At 49.2% G+C, this 25,532-nt stretch overlaps 1 protein-coding gene and 1 long non-coding RNA gene across 4 annotated transcripts in view; one reads left to right on the forward strand and one right to left on the reverse strand.

The window, feature by feature from the left end:
* The window catches only part of ELFN1 (extracellular leucine rich repeat and fibronectin type III domain containing 1), a 105,419-nt gene that overhangs the window by 57,837 nt on the left and 22,050 nt on the right, over positions 1-25,532 (forward strand). For 2 of the 3 annotated variants that reach the window (XM_064673153.1, XM_064673152.1), the window contains exon 3: positions 945-1,079. The gene's annotated coding sequence lies outside the window, so the exon portion shown is untranslated. Of the gene's footprint in view, positions 1-944; positions 1,080-9,320; positions 9,432-25,532 lie in introns of all 3 variants that reach the window. The other variant, XM_064673154.1, reaches the window with a different exon arrangement.
* LOC135423174 (uncharacterized) overlaps positions 5,941-25,532 on the reverse strand; it is a 45,137-nt gene continuing 25,545 nt past the window's right edge. Inside the window, exons 4-6 of the long non-coding RNA XR_010434731.1 lie at positions 23,173-23,335; positions 18,689-18,839; positions 5,941-6,936 (exon numbers count right to left, since the gene is read on the reverse strand). This is a non-coding gene — a long non-coding RNA (uncharacterized LOC135423174). The remainder of the gene's footprint in view (positions 6,937-18,688; positions 18,840-23,172; positions 23,336-25,532) is intronic.

Genomic DNA, 25,532 nt, shown 5'->3' on the forward strand with positions numbered 1-25,532 from the left:
CCATCCATCTCCCTGCGCTCGTCAGAGGTTGTCCAGCTCTCTGATATTGTTCCAGGCTTGTCCCAGCTCTGTCCATCACTCTGACATTTAATTAACTGCCCTGTTCTCCTGGATCTTGCACTGGATTTGTGTTGTCTTTCTGAAATACCTCTTAGGTCATGTCTGAATATTACTAACAGGAGGAGTAACAAAATGGTTGTCACTAATATTGCTATTATTGTTATTATGTTGATGGTAATAAAACAAGACATTGAATACCATGAAGATGAGCACTGTTACGCTCACTGTCACTCCTTCTTGCTATACTGGTTTTCTCACATCACAGGTGAGCAGGAACTGACAGCAGTGGGAAGCATAGAGAGCCCTGACCAGCCAGGCATCCAAAAGTAATAGAAAAACAAGGAGGGGGTTGGAAATGACAACTGAGAGCAATAAAATCACACTTAAGATTTAAAAAGACGTTTATGAGACCAATCCTGCAGTATAAGGATGATTATTAAGCTAATTAAAACCTGTCCATGCTGGGTGGCTGATGCTGGTGGTGGCAGTGGCTCCTCACTCCTCCAGGAGCTCAGTATTGATGTCTTGTACCATCTGCCCTGTGCATGCCCAGAGCTATCCATCTTCCTTGCATCTTTTTCCATTGCTGTCTGGCATTTGTCCCATTCTTTTTACTTCAGTCCCAGATCCCCTTCCAGTGAATTTCTTTTCCCTTTTCATTACTCTGTTGAGCAGCTGATCTCATTTGGACCTCCTTTTGGTCCTCCTCCCTTTCAACTCTGGTCCCCGTGTCTCTGTGTTCAATCCACAACTTGAGCAGCCATGCTCAAGCCATCCTTGGGATGGCTTCATGTTAATCAAGCCATCAATCAATCAATCAATCAATTAATCTTTTATGCCCCCTGGTGAAACTCCCTCTTATATTTTCTCTTTTTTCCTTGCAGTTCAAATACTGGGCTTGGTGACCACCTTGTGGGATCCCAAATGCTGTGTCCAGTGTGGCTCCCAGCCCCTGCAGACAGAAACTAGGAGACCTTCATGACTGTAGCCAGGACCAGCAGTGACACACAGGCTCAAAGGTAAGAGGTGACCTTGTCAGTGGCATCTCTGAAGTGAGAGAAGTAGCTGGTGTGAGACAGCTGGCCATGGGAGAGAGCCAGCAGGGATGGAGCAAGTCTTTCTGGGGAGGTTTCCAGTACCAGGAAATCCTCCCCAGGAGGGGATGGCAAAGGGGAGCCTCATAGCATTCATTTCCAGTAGGGAAGAGACAGTGATCCAGGGTTGTGTTTCTCACATTGCTGTTCTTGGGGTGATTCCTGGTGGGACTCTGAGTGATGTCCAAGTGTTGACCTTCCCGGGGAAACCCTGAGTGGCTGAGCTGCAGCTACTGCACTCCTGAAAGTGTGGTAGCAGTGAAAGTCATCATGGTTGTATTTTCAATAGTTATTTTTTTAAGACTGGATTCACATTCTTCTTTTGAGATTTAAGGAATATGGAAAAAGCACATTTTTTTTCCCTGCAGATGAGAAGTGCAGTGTGTGCCTCCATCCCAACTTCTACAAAATTCTGTTTTACAAAGCAGAAAAAGAAGATCAGGTTCGTGTTGGTTTTGTAACTCAGTTTTCTAAGACCAGATTTTGCCCCATGTTTCCTTGAAATGACTAGCTGTGCTGGGCACTTAGAAATTTCCTCTCTCTTTCTCATCTCCACCCTGACATTATGAAAAGGGTTTTCATCAATCCATTCAAAGAAGGAGATAACTTTTGTATGAGAGTGCACAGTCGACAGGGTTGAGTTTTTTGGATAGTATATAATTTTTTTTACACTGTTATTTAAAACATGCTTTTTAAGAGGACAAAAGGGAATAGCTTAATGGAAACAAATTTCTGTAGCAAAATGTGCAGCTGGATAAAAAAAGATTATTTCTGTTATTGCTTGGGTAGACAGGTGAATTTGGAATTTGAGTACAAAAGGTGTTAAAAAGTCTGCTTAAACTTCCTTTCAGTGTTCTGTTGAGATTGAAGAGTAATTTTTGGAGAAAAACTTTTTCTCTGAGCCTCTATTTCCAGCATTGTAAAATCTATAGGAGTGGCCCTTTGCCACAGCCATTATCATGTTTTCACCTTTTCTTCTTCCACCTCATTTGTCCTTTTTTGAGAAAAATGTAGTGCTGGTGAAAGGCAGGCAGGTCCATAGGTTGGAACCAGCCCGGGAGGGACGGACAGCAGGTGCTGGGACATCCCTGAAAGCCAGACCAGACCATGAGGATGCAGTCCCTGATGGGAGGGAAGGAAAGATGGACAGCCTGGCCTGGGGATAGTCAATTTGAAAGCATCTACAAGTCTACAGCTCTTGAGACCACCTTTCCAAAATGACTTTTAACCAATTAGGAACCTAAACATCAGTGAAGATAAGCAGAGCTTAAGTACTCAGGTTCCTCAGGGCAGACACAAATATCTCAGCAATGCAGACAGATAGACAGTTTGCCTGTCCTGATGGATCCAGACCCAGAGCCAGGCAATGAATTACAAATATAAGTGCCAAAACAGGAGGCTTGGGACACAAAGGATAAAAGACGGTTGTGTTATTTGAGCTGATAAGCTCTGTGCCTCGTCTGGAAGATGCTGGCATCAAAGGCTCCTGCAGGGATTTTACAATGGAGTGTTATACCATCCAGCACTGAGTTAGTGAAGATGTAAAATGGGCCTTGCAGAGAAAGCTTCATGCCTGCCACAAAGGAGCAGAATAAGAGTTTGTTTTGGGAACTATTAGGCTGAATAATTTGGGATTGATCTCCATGGACACTGTGAGATATTGCTCCCCACAGAGCAATGATTGCCATTAGTGTCTCAGCTCCCTGCCTTCTTCTTCCTTCTTCTCCCCAACCTTTGCAAGGGCTGGGTCAAATGCTGCCCAGGCAGCATGAACAATATTTCCTCCTTTTTGGTAATTATTGTCTCTTCTATTCATTCCTCAGAAGCCTTTTCATAAGCAAGAGGTATTTTCAAAGGTTGTAGGCATTCATCTCAATGTACATTTTCATGGCTATTCTCCTTGGAAGAGCCAGAGAGCTAATTTACTTTATTAGACCAAATGAAAGGAGCTTATGGAGGTAGCCTTGTGCAAGGGGTCAGGGAGCTAGACAGGAGAGACCTTTGAGACTGCCACTGAATGTCTTGCAGGAACTGAAAAGTAGGTTTTGCTGTTTAGTTTGGTGCTGTTCTTCCTTACATTGTGCAAGCTCCCTTTCAAGCACCAAGGGCTGAGATCTTTTGCATGGTCCCATCACTGGTCCCATCATGAAGGCTTAAGAACATTAATTTCTATAGGGAATCATAACACCTTTGGATTGGCAAGCCTGGAGGTTGCCATGCTCATTCAGGGAGCAGGTGTCCAGGTGACTCTGGTGAAGGTTCCCATGATGGGGAGCCCCATCCAGCCCATCCATCCCTGGTGTGGGCAGGTCTCTGGTGACACCCGACTGTGCAAACCCTTCTCCAAGCAGCTTCATGCAATGAGCAGATGCCTAAAAACCGTCTCCTGGGCAATTCACTTCATTCATCAATTAAATTGTTTGCTGTGAACAGTTTGGCCCCATCCAGCTTTAGGATTTCAGCCTTGTAATTTTGCTGGCAGAGGACAGCAGTGCCATGTCCGTGAAATCTGCCTGCCAACTGCTTCCCCTGCTAAGCATTTTCTAGGCTAATGATCCCAAAAACCTTGCCAGCAGCCTCAGCTCTGTCCCTTTCAGGGCAAGCCACTCATTTAAACGTGAGCACATCTAAATGACTCCATCTGCTAAGTGACGTTGGTAAAGAAAAGATTATAGCAGGAGTTAGTGCTGTGTCCTCAGGTTGTAACCCTGTTATAAAATGGGCTGGAAGAACAAGGGGACTGTGAGGAGCTGAGGCTCAAAACCACCTGGGTGACTGTCAGCTTGATTTATTTTCTTGCTCATTAGATAAATTAGAAAACTGGCAAAAGAAATCATTGCCCACTCTCAGCTGCTTGGTAACCTGCCACGTGGCACGAGATGCCAGCTGCAGGGAGATGCAGCTCCTTCCCATCTCCCTGGCCCCTCTCCCCAGGGACATGGGATGGGACTTGGGTCTGCTGGTGCCACACGTCTCCTCAGTGGTCCTGTCACCCTAAACCACCTCATTGACCCATCTGGCCAATTGCTGGCAACCATTAGGGTTTCACTTTTCTCTAAAACTGTTGATTTTTGAACAGCACCAGTTTCCAAAGTGAAAACAGCGGCCCCAAATATTGCTTTTGAACACTGGCTTTGACCTCAGAACTGAAGCAAAATAACCTGGTTTGTGGCAGTATTTGTCAGCCAGGACCTGCTGCCCTTCAGAGATGTTGTTCAACATTTTGATCTTGTGGCTTGTAACCAGTCTGCCTCCAGCAGCTGCCCCCCTTGCTTATGAACCAGACTAATTTTTGTCTGTCAGAAGGATGAAGCTTAATGGTCAGACTTGCTTTAAATCCCTGGGTAAAATTCACTATCCGGGAGGTCAGACTCCAATTACAGCGCCTTCTAACCTAAAAACTCACTGAAATATTCAGCCTACATAACCAAATGTTAAATTTGGATCATCTTCTGTACGTTTAGCTGCATCTGATGCACTTCCATAGTACGAAACGAGGCCACTGTTATACACATTGTATTTACACACGAGGAAAAGCTTCCAGCCAGGATGAGCTATTAAGAGACTGCAATGCATTTCTCAGCCAACGTGGAGGAATCCTCGCTGCAAAAAGATACCGAAACCAGGGGAAAACCAGGGCAGGGACCTCCTGAGAAGGAGACCTTGGGGGTCCCAGCACCACCCTGCTGGTGCAAGGGGGTAGGGCAATACCTGCCCTGCGGACCACGGTTGGAGCAGATTTCCATGCCCCTTCTTCTGCCTGTGGGATTTCTGCGCTGCCTGCACAGGATCCTTGTCACCCTGTCTCCGGCAAGTGCTTGGACATGCGTGTCCCTGTGGCTCAGCCTCCTGCCAGGTGTGCTCCCGTGTGTACAAATGCTGCTGGGAGGCACAGGGCGGAAAGACGGGGCTAATTCCTTCCTGTCATATGCAAGGAATCGGCTTATGGCCCGGAGCTCCGATTACTCTTATCTTAGCCTGCATGATGCTAGCCACATCCTGAAATTACCCAGCTTTTTTCAAAATCCAGGGGATGGTTTGGACTCACCTGACCAACATGAGCAAATTCCAGCCCCTCTTTCAACCCCAGCAGGTTCGTAGGGCTGCAAGCTAGTGCAGACCCAAGGCTGAACTTGGGGGAAGAGGTATATGAACCCCCAAATGCACCCTATGGGAAGTGCCTGGGTGTGATGCCCAATCCACCTGCAGGACCCGATGGAGTCTGGTGTGGAGCAGCACCAACAGCCCCTTCCCAGCCACTGCACCGGAGCTGATTGCTCAGGCAGACTCACCTGCTGGGATCCTGGCAGCTAACGTGCTTCTGAAATGGCCAGCAAGGGATAGATGCTGTCAAGCAAAACATGGAGTGAAATGTTTGGCTGATGGGATTAAACAGCGAATCCCACCTGTCTGCTGTGTGAGACACGACACGGCACCACACGCTCCTACCCGGCACCGCTCCTCATTTCCCATCACTGCCGGCCAAGCCCACCCCGCTTGGAAATTAGAGCGGGGGAATCAAAGTCCTTCCCCACCCGCTCCTGCTGTGCCTCTCAGCCACTGACATTAACACTGAACAGCCTGTCAGTAGCTTTGAATGGATTTTAATAACCCCCTTGTGAGCCTGAATTACCCGCACAGCGTGAGGTCCGGTGTGAGTTTGGAAACCTGGCGATGAGCAGTGTATCAGGGGCCAGACCAGCTCCACAGGCTGTGGACACAGGGCCAGACCAGCTCCACAGGCTGTGGACATGGGGCCAGACCCACTCGAGGGACTGTGGTGGCTTCTGACGATGCAGCCCCTGGCACAGCAACCTGGCAGCTGCCTGGTCGCCGGAGAGCTGCTGCTGCTCTGGTACCTGCTGCCCACAAGTGTCCTGTAAGGCCCTGGTGAGCTTCCCAACATTGAGGATGCTGGTCCAGGTGGCCACCTCCATGGGACATTTTCACCTCTGGGGCAAAGTACTGGCAGATGCAATAGGTGGTGGGAACCCCCCCGTGCCACCAATGAGAGCGGCCCCAGCCCCTACCAGCACGTGGCATAGAAATAGCAGCCTTGGTTTAGCAGACTCTGTGGATGGAATGCTAAATGAGATCATGCCTGGCCCAGCTGAGAGTTTGGACTAGTGTATGAAAATCTAGCAAGAAGATTAAAAGGTGTCCCCAGGCAGAAGAGGGTATTTATTTCTTTGTGGCTGAGATGCACATGGCGTGGGAGTCACAGGGACAGTGACCTCTCCTGAGCACCTGCACGTGGGCAGCGCCGTGTCCCCACGGGGGCTGATCCTGAGGACAAGGCACTGACCAGAAAAGCTCCTTCTGAGATGCAGGTGGACACATCCAATCTCCCCTCCTGCACTGGGAAAGGGCTTCCCACCCAGGATCTTCACTGCCAGCCCTGCAGCTCCTCTGAAAAGGCAAACCCCCTCATTTTCCTCTTCTTTTACAAGAGGGAAAGCTAAAAGAGGTGGTCAGGTGGTTCTCACTTGTCTGGAAGATGAAGGCCCTGGAAACACGCTCTGAAGTTGCTTTTCCTCAATTAAAGCTCCCAAAATCTGAGCAAGTGATGCAGTCTCCTTGGCTGGTCACAATTTGGGTGGAGAGTGATGATTTCTAACTGCCATTGAAATCCACACATATTTCCAGTACGGAAGCAGGAACATCCACAGGGATATGGACAGCAGATCCCAGCTAGGGTGGGCCAGCAACTTCTCCAAGTCAGTCTCTATAGGGACTGTGAAATCATCAGGCACTTGAAAGAACTGAGGACTGAAAACAACCCCTGAAAAAAAAAATCTGTGATAATGATTGAGTTATATTTAAGAGGCTCCTTCGTACTAAGTAAATGCAAATAGTTTACACGAAAAATATTTCCCATTAAGATCATTTCTACATAAAATGCTAACAGATTGAGATTATGACTGTAATGATTATTTTTATTGCTGGTTTGCATTTAAATGGCATGAATTTCCCCCTACTGTTCTCTCTTTGGGTTAAATCAATAAAACCTATTAAGAAGGTTCATCTTCCCCTAAGATTCCTCCCTCTCTTCTTTCTGTCTCATCTCCACTGGTGCCCTTTTTATCCACCCACAACTAGAGCCTTTTCAGAGCTGCTTCCATGATATTGGTGCCGAGGATTTGAAAATCCCCTTTGGCAGAGCAGAGTGAATCCGGTCTTTCCTGAGGTGGGGGACTACAGAGGAACTCAAGTGTTTTCCCTTCCCTCAGCTCGGGCCATATTGCAAGGAGATGAAGTTGAAGTCATCTCTTTGCTCCTCTTAGCCTTTCCCCTCTTGTTTTAACATAGAAGCTATACCTGTCTGTATTCCTTTGCCTCCTCGGCTGTGGATGCTCTTGTTGTGCTCCTTCAAACACCGGCTGTGGCTCACTGAGGAAGTGCTGGATTTCTGTTTGGAGAGGAATTATCCTGGTATATACACAGCGAAAACCATTAAGACGCTGACCTTTAAATTGGGCTTCTTCCTGCTCAAGTAGAGAGGAGGTGGGTTGAGTGCCCAAATCTTATTCATTTTAATGACAAATCCCTCACACAGAGGCTTTGAAATGCTCGGCATTAATGCAATTCGCCTCCCTCAGCTGCAGCTCAGCTTTGCTGTGCAGGGGATGTCTCTGCTTCCCTTTCACAGTGACAGACCCTATAGATTTGCTCCATAACTACTGTGCCCAGCTACCATTGTGTATGGATTCTTGAGCTTAGGGCAGTGCTAGTGCAGGGATCTGCATGCTCCTTAATCAGTAGCACTGACCTTTTTTTCCTCCATTACTCTCAGCATCACTTCTTTTTTCCTAGCTTAATTTGCATAGGTCTCATGTTATCCGTGTTTTTGCTTTGTCCCTGTTATCCCATTACCCGGGATAATCAAAGCTGGCTGTAATGGAAACAGCAGAAACAATTTGCTTACCCTTCTATTACAAGATATTCCCCCTACTAAGTCTGAGGATACCTGCAGTTCTATGGTAATGCTAATTAACTGTGCATACATATAGAAAGTAAAGCAAACGGCACCAGAATCCTTTGGGATGGTGGGGATTAAAAAAAGATAAGATATTATTCTCCTCTCTCTGTGCTTCAGTGTCCCTACTCTCAATGGAAACTGCTTTGCACTTATAGAATAAAATGCAATACATGGTGGGGGGAGTCACTGACTCTGCAGAGAGATGGAGCTGGAAGGAGCAGAGTTCTCTGCTAGTAAACCCACTATGAAAGTAATGATCCTCCCTGGTGTCTTGCTTCTTGTCTATTCCCAGAGTGGGGTGGGGTCTTTTTCCCAGTGCAGGTCCCCATGCCTCGGAGCCCAGTGCTGCAGAGCAGGGCTGTATGTGGGCCCTGATTCCTCAGGACAACAGCTATCCCACAGAGCACAACTCCAGCATCATATGGGTGGAAAACCTTCTGTCCAGCCTCAAAGACTTGTTGGAATAGTGGTTATAAATGTGAGTGCCTGTTGCAGTGCAGAGTACCTGCTGTTGGAAGTGGCTGTTGTGTCCATCAGAATGCTCACATATCCTTCCCGCATCTTGGGTGGCTGAGGCAGCAGCAGATTTAGAGCAGGTGAAAGGCCTGGGGGAAATAATGGTAATGAAAAGAAGCAAAATCGTTGGGAGAGAGGAGACTCAGCCATCCCTCTTCATTTTGCACTGCATAGTGCCTTGGGCTCCAGCTCATCTCTGTCCATACGTGGAGATCCGTGGGGCAGTTTCCCACCATTAGTGTGCAACAGCCTCTAAAAGTCTCTCATGAGTTTCAGCTAAACAAAGAGTGACTTACACAGCCAGACATGCGTGGAGGACTGTCAGAGCTCTCCATGCAGGAGGAATCCCACTTGAGTCCACCCACCAGCTCCTTGCTGAGTTCCCCAGCTCCTCTACCAGCATCATGGACAAACACCTTCATTGCACCCCAATGGAGCATCTTGGAGACTGGCCCTGGAGCCACAAGCACTGACACAGTGTCTCTGGATACGGAGTCTGTGCCACTGCCACCCCACTGGGATGAAAGCTCCAGGAGGCTGGTTAGACAGCTCTAGCACTACCCCCACCCCTGAAATTGTGAGGAAGCTGTTATTTATCTGTGCTCTGATAATCACAGTACCTTTGATGCAATACTCATGTTTGGGATTTTACCACATCTCTCATCCTCCAGGTCTGTCAAGGAACTTTACACAGCCATGACTCAGAGAGAGGCGTCAGTGGAGAGAGTCTGTAGATACAGCCAGCAGCTGTCATGTGGAGGGTATTAATAATATATATGCAGGTATATATGCATGACCTCCCTTCCTGAATGGTATCCACTCCTTTAAAAGTTCCCTGTACCATGCTCTGGCTCTGGCCATGCCAGAGGGCTGGGATTGCACAGGCATCACAGACATCTGTCCGAGGTATATTGGGATGGGCAGTAAAAGGGATGATGGGGGTGGGGGCTCGGTGCTGCATGTCTCTCCTTGTCTGCTTGGAGCAATGTAATAACTCCTTCCTTGTCGCTGAAGCCTTCAGTGCTTGTTGCTCACCATCACACTGTGTGGGGTGTTAAGACTGTAGGCTCCAAAGTGCCTTGCTCTGCTCACAAACCTGATGATTTTTAAGATGCTTTGAAGCTGTACCCATGGTATTCATCATTTAAAGCAACCCAGGTACAGGTTATTGGTACAAAGGGCTTTTAAGGTGCTTGGGTGAAAGCCAGAGAGTTTTTCAGGAGCAGTCAGGGCCCAACTGGCTGCTCACCCAGGGGCTGAACAGAGCCATACTGTGCCTTGCAGGTGCATTATCCCAGCAGAGAGCTCAGTCCTGAAATACCTGAATCTCAGCAGAAGTGGGGGGACCCAGATTTGAGTGCTGGCTGAAGTCAGCCCCTAAATCAAGCCCTTTGTCTTGTCGCCAGTCATCTGAGACATTTTGGTTCTGATCAGGCAGCACAAGCTCTAATTGTAGGAGTGGGCTTAAAACTGAAAATATAACATGAGTTTGATGTGTAGGAAGGAATGCTTGGGACAGTGTATCACTATGATCAGATGGGAATTTCTTGTTGATTTTACATAGCTGAGTCAAAGGTAAACTTCCTATTAACTTCCCTGAGAGAGTCTATAATGATTTGACCCTTAAAATTAAAGATCTGGAGCTACCAATGCCAGCACAGCCTCCACCAGTGGAGTTCAAGCAGCATGCTGAAATAGCCAGCAGCTTTCAACAGCAATTGAGCTGTTCTGTCTCCTCAACTCCTGACATCATTTGGGAAAAAAAAGGCAAAGGTTGAATTCATAAGTTTTGTTTCTCTGCAGTTCAAAGGATACGAGAGCCTGGATTTTAATTGGTACTGAGTTCTCCCAACTGGTACCCAGAACAGTCCTGAGACTGACACCCAGCCAGACAGGAGGGGGGAGGCTGTTTGAAGTACTGGGTGCCTGCCACCCATCTGAAGGTACTCAGAAGTCTCCTTGCCAGATCTGGGGGCAGAGGAGCTTTGCTTCATTTCCGATCATTAATGCATTGGTTTATTCTCTGGTTTCTTTCCACTGATTTTCTCTGTGCACAGTCCAGGGGGAGACACATGTTGAGTGGTTTGTGCTGGAGATAGCAGAGATAATGAAGCTGTTTTTTACCCTTCCCATTTCCTGACAGTGCAGCTCTGACAGCTCCCGTGTCTGTGCCCAGTGCCAGGGTTGGAGCCTGCAGAAAGCAAATGCTCTGCAAGCATGGACTGCATGTCCCTACAGAGAGAAGCAGGAGTAACTCAGGCTGTGGGTACCCTCACCTTAACCCTAACACCTTGGCCAAGTGGAATTCTTCAGTACTGACATACAGACCTGCTCCGGTCTGTGGAGTGCAGGAGCTGGGACTGAGGGGGTGTCAGTCAGCCAGCACAGTCCCAACCCCTCTGACAAGAGACACAGTATCTGTGGCACTGTGCAGTGAAGCACAGACTTATTTCAAGCACAGGTGGGATGGGAGCAGAGTGACCCGCTTCAATAGGCACTGTCATCTTCCACCTCAACAGGGCTTGGGGCTTGAAAATCCCTTCTTGTTTGAGATCTAACAACAGTGTCTTTCTCAGCTCCCTTCTCATCTGCCCTGGAGCAGGAAGGCTCTGTGGCTTCTACAGGCTCTCTGAGCAACAACTCCAGCTAATGATTTCCTTAGTGCTTAGAATGGGGTCCCACCTGCTCCTCTCTGCAGGTTCAGCATCACTCACTCCTTTCAGGTTGCCTGCTTTTCTTGACCTCACCTCTCCTTCCTGAGCTGGCTCATGGCTTTGCATCCTGCAGGCTTCCTTGCCCCTCTGTCTTTCCTGCTTATTTGTGATTTGACCTCAGGAAAACACCATTACACATGCCCTCTGCTCTGTGCTCATTGTGCTCCATACAGATACCTGCTTTGCCCCAGGCACCATTATCATTTCCACTATCACAATCTCTGTAAGTCCTGTGCAAGACAAAAACCTCAGCAAAGCATTGTCAGCCTGGCCTAAGCAAAGCTGTAGCTGTCAGTCCCAAAAGCCCAGTGGGGTGGGTATAGTTATTGCTAGAAAGCTTTATATTTACCATGGCCTTTCTGACATTACAGTAAATGCATTTCAGAGCCCAAGAAGTGTAAAAATAAACTGCAAGGAAATCAAGACAGCTAATTAGCCAAAGGTTACTGCTGGGCTCTGTGACTGTCAGCCCTTTTGAAGTTCTCCTTTACACAGGCAGATGTGTGTGCAGTGCTGCTGCTCCTTTGAATAAATGTCTTGGTTTCCAGAGTGGCTTCATGGCTGGATATGACTAAACACATGTGAGGCCTGTCACAGCAAGCCTGGGCAGGATGCTCATGTCCTTTAACCCTGCACTTCTCTTGTGCTGAAGAGCATCACATCTCGTGGAGCAGCTGATCAGTGTTGTGCTGCCTCCTAGCCCCTCATGAGCTGGAGTGAGCTGGGAGGTGAGGAGAGGCCAGGGAGCTGCCTGTCTGCACATGGAGATGCTCCTTTCCCTCTGGTGTCTCTGCCCTCTGCACATGGTCACAGATTGCTGGTTGGCTGGCTGGGCTGGGCAGAGGGTTGCACAGTTATCCCATGTTTGGGTGGTGCCACTGGGGTGCAGCTCCGTGGGGATGGGGAGCCTGGGGACTGCTGGAGCACATCCTCCAGCATATCATGGTCTCACCCCATCACTGCAGAATGTCCATCATTCTGCAGTATCCAATGTTTTTTGAGGATGAGCATCTTTGTGGAGCTGGAGGTACACCAGATATCACAAGAGGAAGGGGAGTGGGGGTCCAAGCTGAGCTGAGGGAAGGGTACAATTGCCATACCAGGAGAAGCTAAGCTGGTCATGACAGTGGCCTAGGTGGACTTGGGTACTGGGTCCAGAGGGGTCTTTTGGTTTTTTTTGGGAGGAGTGCCCTGGAGCATTGAAGGATCCCTTGGACTTTAAGCCATGTCCTTTCAGCCCAGCCATGCCTCAGCCCCAGGTTGTGTGAGCTTTCTCTCCCTGTGCACCGAACTGCTCCCCACAGGGATCAGTGAGAGTTTGGGCACAGTGACCTTACAGAAACCACCAGCACCATCTATGCTGCCCTCTCCCTCTTCCTCTCAGGTTTTCCTCCTTCCCTTGTTCTGCTTTTTTTGGGCTCCATTTCCCCTTGGGAAACCCTTTTGCAGCTCCCTCTTCCCTCTCTGCCAGTTTCTCCTCTTTCTTCCTGCTGTTTCATTCCTGCTTGCAGCTTGTGCAGAGTGTCATGTGCTTGGTTAGCATCGCTCCTCCTGGAACGTTAATTTGCTGCTTGTTTCCTTACAGACTTTACACCACAAGTTGGGGCTTTGTGTGCATGTGTGTGTGTGATTCAATTAAACAAAACACAATAAAATCAGGGAAAATAGAGAGAGAGACAGACAGTGATTCCCTGCTCTCTGAGCTCAGCCCCAGTGTGGCTTTCTGATGTTGCCACATGGATTTGCTTGTAGCAGCCCTCTGGATCTCATGCTTGGGTTTTACATCCCTCTGCTGGGACTCTGGGACAGCAGCTGCTTCTGCTCTGCTGTCAGGACCTGGGGCTGCTCCATCAGATGAGGTGAACCTCAAAGGAGCTTGCTGTTCATTTTAAATAAGCCCTGAAATGCTGAGGCGTCTCCAGATGCTTGGCCTCCTCCATCCCTCCTTTTACTCTCTACAGCTCAGTCCCAGCAGCCTTCAACATCCTCCAAGCCTCCTCCTTCCCTCCTTCAAGCCAGCAACTTCCCTACTTCCCAGCAGCTTCCCTGTCCTGCCCTACCCATGACCTTTGTCACCCTCGTGGGTAGCAGATTCCCCCTGTGCTAAGATTAAGCTTTCTCCCAAATCACACATTCCCCTTGCAGTGCAACCTGAACAGCAGCTGCTCTGTGGTGGGCTTTCTTTCCTTGCCTGGCTGGTGGGCCTTCCCTTCCACTGCTCTGTGCCTCTCTCTGTCCTGCCCTTCCCTCCCTTGCTGCCTTCCTGCATTGTTTTCTTTCCCCCTCTAATCCATTCATGCTATGGATGTGTTCTTTCATAGCATTCTTTGCTCCCAGTCATCTCCCTGGCGGGTTTCTTGCCTCTCCCAGTGCACGCAGGCGTGGGTGTCTCGCTCTCCTGGAGAGCCAGTTCCTGCTCCCTCGTCCCTGGCTGGCTCCCTGGGTCTGCAAATTTATTCTGTGAATCCAGCCTCTCTCCCCGGGTGAGCCGCTGGCTGTAAATCTTGACGGCTAAAGTGGGTCAGCGCGAGTGGAAGGAGGTGGTCCCGGGAAGGGCAGAGGGAGAGCAGGCATGAGAGGCCACTGCTGCCAGATTAACAGGGCGGGTAGGAGAGGAGCAAGAGATGTTCTTAAAAAAAATTAAGATTTCAAGGGTTTTAAAATGCACATGAAATGTGATTAACGAAATCCTGGCACTCAATACCCTCTCCTTAAGAAAAAATGCTGACAGCAGAAGCGACCTCACCCCTTTCTGATAGCAGCCCCCGCCACACAGAGCCTTCCCTGGGATGGGAAAGGTCCCACCTCAGGGAGGGGCCTTTTGCTGCTGAAAGGGAAATACCCCAAGGAGGGCAGACCCTGATCAATGTATTAGAGTTTGTGCCCACTGAGCAGGGCAATTGCCTCTTGCCCAGATACCCACCAGCCACCCTCAGGTGGGGATACAGAAATGCTGTAGGGAGACGCTCCATGCTTTGAGCCTCTGCCCTATGTCCCTTCTGCATAACCTCAGAGCTCCTTCTTTCCCATTGGAGGGCTCCTTCTAGTACCAAGGGGCTATCCTTATTTTTGACCTATCCAATGCTTAATGAAACAGCAGGAAGAGGTGCCACTCCTCATCCTCTGGGTCAAGGCAATTGTGGTGGCTGTGAGATGACACTGTCCCTGACTCCTGTCTCCAGTGTCTGCATGCCCAGCAGAGGCAGGGTGGATATAATAGCATACCCCACCTTCTTTTTGGCTCCTGGCTTTCACAGGCTGAGGTTGTCCTGTCACTTAGTCTGTGTGGACCTTCTTGCAGAGCAGAGTCAAAAGATAAGGCCAACTTTCCTGGCGTGCAACAAGACAAGGAGCTGCCTTGTGGAGCAGAGAACCCAGGGCTCATCTACCTTCCTCCTAAGCTTGACCAATGCCTCTACATATGGACCTGTGGTTTCCACACTTTTGCCCTCATGGACCACACGCATCCACAGCACAGGAACAATTTTTAGCTGACAACGGTTCTGCAGAATTTCCTGTGCATGCAGCCAATGCACCTGGAGCCATTCCCAGATGTCTCTGCTCATTAATGCCCCCTTAGCAATTTTCTGAGGACCAGCATCCATCTCCAGCATTAAAAACAGTCCCTTCCTCTTTGATTTATGGATATGAATCCATGCCAGCAGGCAAGAGGCATGACATGTCTACATAATATATTCATTATTAAATTGTTTTTGTTCCTTTCCTTTCTCCTCCATCTCCAAGGCTGCACCTTTCTTAATTCTCCATAACATTTGAACCTTCGTGCTGCCCTCAGAAAGACAACTTCCAACATGAAGCAGTCGGCATCACTTGGTGGGTCAGCCTTACAAGTCTGTGCTTCCTCATCAGTGGCCGCACCAGACTCCAGCAGAGAGAACACCCTCTTAGCCTCATCTCCAAGGGTATGGCTGCTCCAGAGCTCTGCTCAGAGTAACTGATGCTGTGGCCAGGGCTGTGGGATGTCAGTCCCACATCACTTGTGCTGATCATTGCACAGGACAGGCCAACTGCATGAGCCCGCTGGCAGCTGTGCCTGAAACAGTGCCCAGGCAGGGATCCAGCAAGTGTGAGTTTCTTCTGCAGCCATCCAGATGCTGGCTCCAAATCAGTAATGGCTAATGCTGTCCAGGCCTCTGATGCAGGGACTGAAACCCAGATAAAAGAATGTTCCCTCCACCGGCTCCAGTCCTCCAGCTGCTCAAGCCACACTCCTGGCTCTGGGTTGGCAGCCACCTTCTCAGCTCACTGATGACTTTTGTGGCACCGTGCTGTTCCCAAAGTACATGACAGATCAGATTTAGCAGCCAGCACTTGGCTTCTAGTGATCTCACTGTACTATGGCCTGGGAAGAGAGGAAAGAAAGATCTCAGGACCTTGGCATGGGGCTGCTTTAATTTTCCTTTCATATGTCTGTGCTATATGAGAATTCAGCCTGCTCTGGACCCTCTGGACAGCCTGGATGCCTGGTGGCAATGTTCTTCATCCTGCTGAGGTACATCCTGCTCCCCCATGGCAATTTCTGCAGACCCACCTCCTTCCTCCAGTCACTTGTTCTGGTCAAGGAGTGGAGGGTAGGCAGTTTTGGGGATCCCATCCTTCTACTTCCAGGTCCCTCAGCACATGCCTTGCACATCTCTGGACCTTGCTGTCAGGAGTGGGACAGCTGTCATGGGAAAGTGAGGTAGTTATCTCAGTTATCCCCCTTGATAATCCAAATCCCAGAAGTCCCTGCAGCTCCTACACCTGTCCACCCATCTACCCTGGATCATACTTTCACCTCTCAGCAGTACTTTCACAGGGACAAGTGACAGGTGACCTTCACAGGACACTGCACTGGTGTACTCTGTGCATATCAGGTCCTCTCTGGAAGTTGTGCTTTTTTCTGTTCCTTAATAGTAGTGGAAAGACTGAATGGCTGTGCCCCTTCTAACACAGCCTGTCCCATCCTTGCTTTTTATCTCCACCCAGGCATATCCAGGTTTCTTCACCCAGGTTTCTCCAGACCTGTCACTCTGCCATAAAACAGCAGTTAGAGGAAAAGAATACAACTCGAAACTGATAGTATCTCTCTTTGCAGCCTGGTTTAGCTGAGCCTGCCCCAAATTTCCTCCCTCTCTCCTGCCCACAGCCAAAGAGATTGTCCCCCCTTGGTACTGCCCACACATCCCTGCAGTGCCTTCATCTCCCACTGCTCCCAGGAACAGCAGTGAGGGGAAGCAGCAGGACATTAGCAACTTCAGGAGCTCAAGAGCAGCTTGAAAAATATTTGTGTTCTTTTGGTAAATATGAATTTGTCCCAGTGGTAATAAGGCTGTTTTTGTTCAGCAGGCTCTTAGCAGTGATTATTGTTGTTTTTCAATTTAAAAACCAGACGGTCTATTTATAATGTATAGTATGTGGACTGAGATTTTTTTTCTTCTCTTTAACCCAGCCTTTAAAACGTGCTCTCATTTCCACTACTGCAATGCAAGGAAGCAGAGGGTTATCTGCCTCCTGCAGACCCCATGAGTTGAGTGAGAAGTAAAACATAGTTAATGGAGCAAGGCTGCAGTGATGCTTTGGGGAACTGGTGAAAGATGCCAGGTGGGAAAGGTCTGGGGATGTAGCTGGGAAGTGTTTTTGGGAGTGTTGGAAGGGCTCTGGACAGGTGCAGAGTAGTTGGACTATCTATGGCCACACTGCTGTCCATTTTTTTCTCTCTTGTTCAAAGCAGGGGTTGATCAGAGCTGACATCAGCACCATCCACAGCACTGTCAGCGCAGAGACCAGGAGAAAAGCCAGACTCCAGCCTTTGGCACAGGCTCCAAGTTGGCAAAGACCCCTGAGAAGTAGCTGATGCCCATGGGTGCAAGTTGATGTTGAGAGGGACAGTGGTCCCAGGGGTGCATTAAGGGACCAACAGAACATTGACGTGGGTTCTGGCCTGGGCTGACAAGCTCTTGCATGCACTATATGAACATCTCTACATGTTTTGGGCATTGGCCTGGTGTTGGGCTGGCATAGCCCCTTCCAGTCTAACAGCATGCCAGCCCTACGTGCTAGCCATCTGCAGGGCTTGCTTTGAATTGCCAGTGCCAGACATTAGGAGGCATTGGACAATGAGCACAGAAACGTTGTAAGACAGCTTGTTGTAGCAGCCTTGAAGGCAAAGTTTTGGGTGCCGTTGAATGCTCCCATACAGGGTGTGGACTGCTTTGGCACCTGGGTGCAGTGCTCTCCATGCACAGTCCAGCATCATCACCAGGACTGAACAGAGAGAGAAAATTCTCACTTGCATGTGAGTGAGTCCATGTTGGCCAACCTGCAGCTCACCCGTTGACCTAAGAAGCTTCCTGTGGCAGACTTTGCTGTAGACAGGTGCTCTGAAGGCCAGGCTACCTTGAGTTTGCAGCCAAGCTGGAGGCCACGACTCTGCTGCCTCTGCCATGCTGAGGCTGCTATTTGTTCCCCTTCTTACTGCAGCTTATCTGACAGTGTTCCTGTCTCCATTTCCCCACACAGCCCCTTCTACTGCCACCGTTTAGTTATTTTCTTAATTAAATATAGATTATGGCTCTGGGAATAAGGGATTATTACTTATTCATAAGCTACTTAGATTTTAAAGTGTGTGCAGAGTAGGGCTTATCATACGTCTGTCTCTGCATCATTACCATGGCAAGGGCCAAGGTGAGCTCCTAAGGCTGTCAAGGCTTTACCCAAACCTCTCTCCTCTTCTCTCCTCATGACCTCCACACCTGAAGGAGCTCTCCCATCTCTTCTTTGCTGTCCCTTTTCCAGTTGAGGCTTGCCAGCCTTTTCCCAAGGAAACCATTTTCGCTGCCCCTCCCAAGCTATTCCAGCCCCTCCATCACACCTCTGCTTTTCCCCCTTGTCAGGTTTGTTTGCAGCTCTCTCTGGATGCTTTCTCCAGCCCTCCTGCTGTGCCAGCAGCTGAAGCTCAGCTGTTTCACCTGCCCCCCTGCCCCTCCACAGAATAAAAGGGGACTTATCAGGAAGCAACTCTGCAGGAGGTACTTTTGCACCCCTCCTAAGAAGCAAGAGGAGGAGGCAGGGGGAGGTGCTGTTGGCAAGAGGGAGGAAGCAGAGGGAGGTGAGTGTGGTAGGAAGGTGGATGCTGTTACAGATCTATAATGTTTGTCCAAAGCCTTGTGCCTCTTCACAGTGTGCCCAAGCAGAAGGGTTGGGAGTTGTTCCTTCCACCCTAGAACAAGCAGCAGCTTCCCAAGATTCTTTTTCTGCCCTAAACAGTGGAGCAGTCCAACCCCTGGGCAATAATAACAACAATAACAGTAAAACCATCTCACCTGGTTTGTGCACACCAGGGTGGATTTCTGTCCATCTTACTCCAGTTTCTGCTGTCCCCAAATAGTGCTATTAATGCCTGATGCTGCAGGGCTTCTCCTGGTCTGCTGGCAAGCCCCCAGGTGGGAACAGGGCAGCTCATCACATGCTGACCTGAAAGGAAAGAGGGGACCATTAAATCCCAGTCCTCATCTCCCCTCCATCCCCCTGCTCCAGGGCTGTCCCCAGGGCTGCAGCAGGGTCCCAGCATCTCTCAGCAAGTATCCCTGCTCTCACCCTCGGGGAGCCATTAGCATTCCATCTTCCTTGCTCCTTTTCCTTCTGTGCTTTCTGCTCCTTACCTGGCTGAGGTGGCAGCATGAGGCTGTTTCTGTGTAAGCCAGGCTGTCACTTCCACCCTCCACTGTCCCCATGCCTCCCATGTAGTTTTTTCTGACTATTTTAAGGACTAATGCAAAGCCCTGCTTGATAGCCCTGAGGTCTAAAGACCTTTTGTCAACAGAGCAGATATAAGACAAGCTGCTGCAAGATTCCTCAGAGCAAAATGATCTTGATAAATTGGAGAAATGGCCTGAAATCAATACACTGAAATTCAATAAAGTCAAGTGCAAAGTGTTGCACTTAGGAAGGCGATATCAAAATCGCAGATATAAGATGGGGGAGGACTGGTAAGCCAGCAGGAGAGTGGCCAAGGCTTGAGTGGTGGAGTAGCTTTCAAACTGAGCAGCAAACCTGGTGCTTTGGGAAGGGAGAGCAAAGGCACAACTTGCCCACAGATGTATTAATAGTTTCAGATGGAAGACAGCAAAGTAATTTATTTGGCTCTATTTAGTGCTAGTGAGGCATCAGCTGGAGACATATATCTCCAGGTTTTGGCATCAAAACTCTGAGAGAGATTCAGACAAATGGAGTGAGTTCACAGAGTTTGGAAAACATGCCCCAGGAAGATGGACTGAGGGAGATGGTTTGTGCTCCAGGACAGAAACAACTGAAGGTGGGAGGATGTATAACATTCATCAGTGTGGAAAAAAGCAGTTATAAAAATGATGGTGATCAATTTGTCAAGGGTTGGACAAGCTGTAATAGGCTTAAGCTGCAGCCAAGAGGTCTTGGGTTAGATGCTCAGGAAAAGTTTCCTAAGGACAAGGTTGGCTGAAAGCCTGTGCAGGCTGTAAAGGGGGTGTGTGGGAGCCCTGTCCTTGGGAGAGCTTCAACAACCAACTGAAGAAGCATCTGCATGAAGGTCACCTCCATAACAGGGATGAAGTTTCACCCCAAGCAGGATTAGCCCTGTCCTTGGGATTACCAGGTGGAGACAAGCAATTTGCTTTCTCATCTCATGCTCTCTTACCAGCCATACCAGGACACCTAGGTATATTTAAACATACATTAAATGTATCCATTTCTCTGTTTGGCTTACACCACAGAGTGGAAAAGCAAATAAAAGAAACCAGAGAACGAAATGATCAAGGCACATATCTCTAAGGATGCTTTGCTTGTCTGGACCAGCCACATATCCCCATGGCCTCAGCCCCACTGAGGTGGGGTTTTTGGTAGTTTGGTGGCTAGCTGCAACTCTCCTCCAGATCAATCCCTCTCAATTGCCTTTTTTGATCATAATTAATGTTTGCTGTGTAATTACATTGATTTTTAATGTACTCTGAGAGACGAGGGTAATTCATAGCCTGAACGTGTGAGTGAGGGAGGGGGCGGGACGTTGACGCTCGCTGTGCTGAAGGGGAGAGTGGCGGGGGCTGCACTGAGGATGTGGAAGGAGGGGATCTGCTCAAATACCCCGTGTTACACAGGGGTGTTACCGAGCTGCAGTGACAAAGGGCAGGACACAGAAATGTTTGCACTGCTGCTTCTTTATTCCCCATCCAAACCTCTCAGCCGGCCCCTGCTTGCTACCTGCCAGCCCTGGTTGTCTGCAGCCCCAGCAGCCCTGTTTCCATTACCGAGCTCAGCAGGGAACAGGGTTTTATTTATTTACCAAGTCACAGTGGGAAGAGGGATTTCAGGGCAGCCTGAGCTTCCCAGAGTTGTGAGTAGTGGATAAAACCTCCTCCAGCTTTGTACAGGGAGGCTCCTGCAACGAAGAAACCTCAGCCTGTGCACAGCCGAAACTGTGTCCCCACTACTCCTTGCTCACTCATGCTACCAGCAGCCTTGTCATGAGCTTGTAGAAACGTAAGAGGCACCTGTAAGCCTCCCAGGCTGCTCTGTGCTTTCTGAACAGCCTAACTGTTACAGCCAGCACCTGCACAGCAAGCCCTGGGAGATGCTGCAAGGAGGCAGCTTTCGGTAGGAGCTGCCTCAGCACTCAGGGCTGTCAAAGCCATGAGGATTTGAGTGGCAAATGAGCCACTGAGCAATGGGCTTAAGGATCCCCTTACTCATGGTAAAAACTACCTGGGGGGTGCTGGCGTCCAGACCTTAAGATTAAGGAGAAGGATTCTGGGCTTTCAGCCATCCGGGGGTGTCTGCTGCCTTCTGGCTTTTGGTTTTTTTTGCTGTGTCCACAGCTGGCAACGCCAGGGCTGTGGCAGCTTCCCATGCCTCATGCCACAGCACCAGTGGTGACATCTCCCAGCCTGCATCTGGGATGCTGCAAATGTGCAAATGTTTGTTAGAGCAGGGATGGGCAGGGCAGGTCCCCACAGCAGCTGTGTAAATGGCAGAAGGGCAGTTTGTATTCTTGCTGCCAACAGCCCCCTTGGGCTTAGCAAATGCCAGAGCAGTAAGTCACTGTGGTGGCACATGCTGCTGTAAAGAGCTGCTATAAGAAGAGGATGAGCCTTGCCTGTGCCCCCCTCACGGAGCAGGCAGCTCCTGGGCTAGAGCTGGAGGCAGCCACAGAGTGGGTGCCCAGCAAGGACTGGGGTGCAAATACTGCCCACAATGCTGATGGAAAGGCCAAATCCCCTTTGACACCTCCTCTTGCCATAAGGTCAGAGTTGAGTTGGCAGCCCAGCTCTCCATGTGAGTACCAGCAGCATTTCTTCAGGTGAACCATTGCAAACTCATCACCTGCTCATCTCTAAGCTTTCCCCTTGTTTGAAGGGATGTCTCTCATATTTTTTTCATGACATCTTGTTTTCCATTGCCTGTTAATTACGTGCCCTCCAAGCATCATTCTTGCCTGAGCTGCTCAGAGGAGGCCACATGGCACCGGCTCAGCATTGCCCAGATGAGAACGCTGTGACAATCGCTGCTGAAAAGCAGCCTTGTAGCGCACAGGTGTTGTTAAACAGCCACAGATGTTATACATTTTTTTCAATTAAAAACCCATAAATTAAAAAAAAAACACCAACAAAACCAAAATGAGGCAAGGGCTTTGCTCAGCAGAGGCAAAGGAGCAAGCTGTCAGTGGCATTGTGCTGGGCACAGTCACCTCTCCGGGCGAAGGATGCTCAGCTGGTCACACAATGCAGCAGCCAAACATCTGTGGGGACCTTGTGTTGCAGCAGAGGTGAGAGGAACGTTTGATTTCTGTGTTGGCAAGGGGCCATCAGCCCTGCTGCTCTGCCCTTGTCCCGGTTGGCATTATGGAGAGGTAGGACCAGTCCTGGAGCTGCAGCTGTTGACGGCCACCTTGTTGGGTGGATGTTGCAGGAATTGGGAGTTAGCCCTTTAAGTAGGCTGCGAGCCCATTGATACAACAAAAGTTTTGTCTTTGGGGTTTGACAGCCGTGGTGCATGGAGGTGGCTCTCCCTTTTGTGTTGCGTGCGTGCCCTAAATGCAATTATTTGGCTCCTACCATGTCTGATATTATTATTGTTCTTGCTATCTTTGGTACTTTTATGGCCCCATCACCATAGTAACTGAACATCTCAAAACCCTGTGAGGAGGGAATAATATTATTCCCGTTGTAGAGTTGAGGGGCAAGCACAACAGTAAGGCATAGAGCTGGGGACACGGGAGGACTTGGGTCCATCCATGGCCAGGGACTTGGTTATTATACTCCTGCTACTTCAAATTTTAAGCAGTCACACTAACTTTTCCTAGTCAGCCCCTGGCCACATTTCCATCCCAGTTCTCTTCCTCCTTCTGTGAGTTAGTCTGATAACAGCCTCCACCCAGAGCTGCTCCCTCCTGGGCTGTCTTTTGCTCCACCCTGTCTGTAGACCACCAGCTGATGGGCACTGCCCAAGGCAGAGGAAGTGTTGATTTGCTCTGCTGAAGACCTTTCCTTTGCACAGACTATTTGAATGCATCTCAGGCCAGCCCCTGCTCCTACGCATCTTTAAATATTGAATGAAAAACAGAGTAACGTCAGAGCCAGACATGTCAGATTTTCTTCATCCCTGACCTCTTCCAGAATAATTTCCACCCTGGAGGTTTAGCTGTTTTTCCTGAGAAACAGCTGATAGAAAGTCGAAAAGAGGGATTTGAAACCACATCCTCTGCAGCACAAAATAAAGATTCAACAGGTAAGGGTAAGCCAGTGTGGTGGCCAAATGACTGACCTGCATTTCCACCTACCTGCCTCTGGCCAGGCTGTTCTCCCCTTCCCCGGGCACCTTCATCCAGTGGGATGAGGCTGCTCCCTCCCTGGCTTCCTGCACTGCCAGCTCATGGCTTGTGGTGTTGCCATCACGTTCCCCAACACGTCGGCTCCTTACTGCCTTCCCTGCCTCAGGTTGTTCTGGAATAAAGCAATCTTCAATTATTTCTCTCCCTATTTCCCCCCTTTTGTGCAATATATCATTTTTTAATTAAAAAAATGCCTTGTGGAAGTGTAACGGGCTATTAAATGTTTTGGTCCATAATTAACATCAAACCCTTGACTTAAAATCTTTATGGATTGAGTGAGCTCCATTAGCTGTCACAGAAATAATGCTGCACAACTCATGGAAGCCCATGGGCTTCAAATCACCCTTATTCTCCTGCAAAGGAGAAAAAAAAGTCCTCATCAGGGACTCACTGCTCCTCTGCCTGCATTGTGAGCCACTCTGGGGCAAGCAAACCTCCCCTGCACCCAGCAGTTCCCCCCTGGAAGAATATCAGAGTCCAGTGACAGCGGCAGTCCCATCCCTTTGCACAGGGGATGGCAGGATGCGATCCTGGAGGGAAGTTATCTCCCTGCACAAATAGCTCCCTGGTAAATACAGCAGCAGTGATGCTGGTGGCAGGCAAAGATAACATGACGCTAACTCCCCCGGGGATCGGCGCGGTGGAGGGGAACCCATCGTGGTGACAGGCACGGCTGATGGGGTGCTCTTGCAAGCAGACAGGAGTGAGCATGAGTTTACTGGGGACTTGCAGCACGTTTCTCGCCCTCCTTCCCAGCTCCCAGGGGAAGGATGGCAGCTGGCAGGCTGCCTTGTGGTTTTGCGCTCGTGTTGCAGGTTGGAGGCAAACCCTGTCAGAGGAGACAGCAGGGTCCTGTGTGTTGTCCCTGCAGCACGAGCTAAGCAGGCACCACATTTCAGCTTGTGCTGGAGGCGTCTCCAAATCACTGCCTAATGCAAGCTGCCCCCCACCTCCAGGCCAGGTGTAGGGTGCTCAGCTTCAACAGGTCACTGATCACCATTATTGGTGCATGCCCCAGGCACACATTTGCTGCCTTCTCGAGAGGACTCGGGGATTGAGGAATTTTGAATCCCCTGATGTTTCTCAGCATTTGCTGTAATGAATTAATAGCATTTCAAACCCTGGATCACCATCCAGCATTGGCTCTCAGCAGCAGTGACACATCTGTTGGGGCTGCTGGCAAATTTCAAGTGTATTCCCATTCATATTTTAAAGGTGGAAATAACATTGGAGCTGAAGAACTGGTCTTTGATACTGCTGGATTTTATGGATGACCAGCTCTTGTTTGAGCTGATGAATGCAGCTGCCACCTTGCCAATTTATGGTATTATTCTTTCTGGGCATCTCCACTGGCACATTCATTATGGCTATCGGACACAAAGTGACTCAATTCCCTATTCTTGGCTTTCTGAATGAAGCTGGAGTTAGGAGATACCACTGTTCTCATTAGGTCTCCTCTGTGTACTTAGCTATTAGCCTGCTCTTGCTAAGCGGCTCTGGACTGTCTTTCAGGCTTTGCTTGTGCATGGAACGAGCTGTCAATTCAAAAACCCTTGGCTGTATTTCATAGCCTGGCTGTCACTCAAGTACCTCACAACAGTGAGGACATCAGAAGCAGACACTCTCCAAGGTATGAGAAGATGGTCAACTTTCATCACTTTTATGCTTTTCTCTTGAGCCTAAAATGAATTTTTCCTTGAAGGAGTCTTGGTTCACCTGGGACAGGGTCCCACTGCATCCCCCAGTGCTACATTGGCATGGCAGCTTGGCCATCTACCATGACCCATCTTTTCCTTCCAGCTCCAGCTCTTGGATGAGGAGGAGAGCATGAGGATGAAAGCCAGGCTTTAGCACTGTGGAGGAGACACTCACCTCCCAAGCAAGACCTGCTTGGGACAGCACATCCCCATGATCTCAAACAAGCAAGATGTGCTGCCATCATGTCCAGAAGCCAGGCTGTTCCACAGGCACAACTAAGGCGATTGCAGTGTGGGAAAAGGAAGGCAGAAGCAGGCTTGGCTCCATGGGCTACATTAAAATGATTCCAAGTCCCGGTGTGACCCCGTTGTAGTGTGGGAAGGAACAGGCACCATCTTCCCCGTGGCAGGGCTTGCCTATCCCAAGGCATCCTGGGGGGTAACCAGAGTGATATTTTAATAAACTAAATATTAGTTGCATCCCCAGTCTCCTCCTTGAGACTGATGCTGGGCAGTGAGGTTGAAAATTAATCGCTTACAGGGTTTTAATTTTTTTTTTCATTATTCCTCCTTTTCCTTCTTTTTATTTGATTCTCATCTCAGCTGTACTGA

This window comes from Pseudopipra pipra, chromosome 16 (assembly GCF_036250125.1).
Source record: "Pseudopipra pipra isolate bDixPip1 chromosome 16, bDixPip1.hap1, whole genome shotgun sequence".
NCBI classification, from domain to species: domain Eukaryota; kingdom Metazoa; phylum Chordata; class Aves; order Passeriformes; family Pipridae; genus Pseudopipra; species Pseudopipra pipra.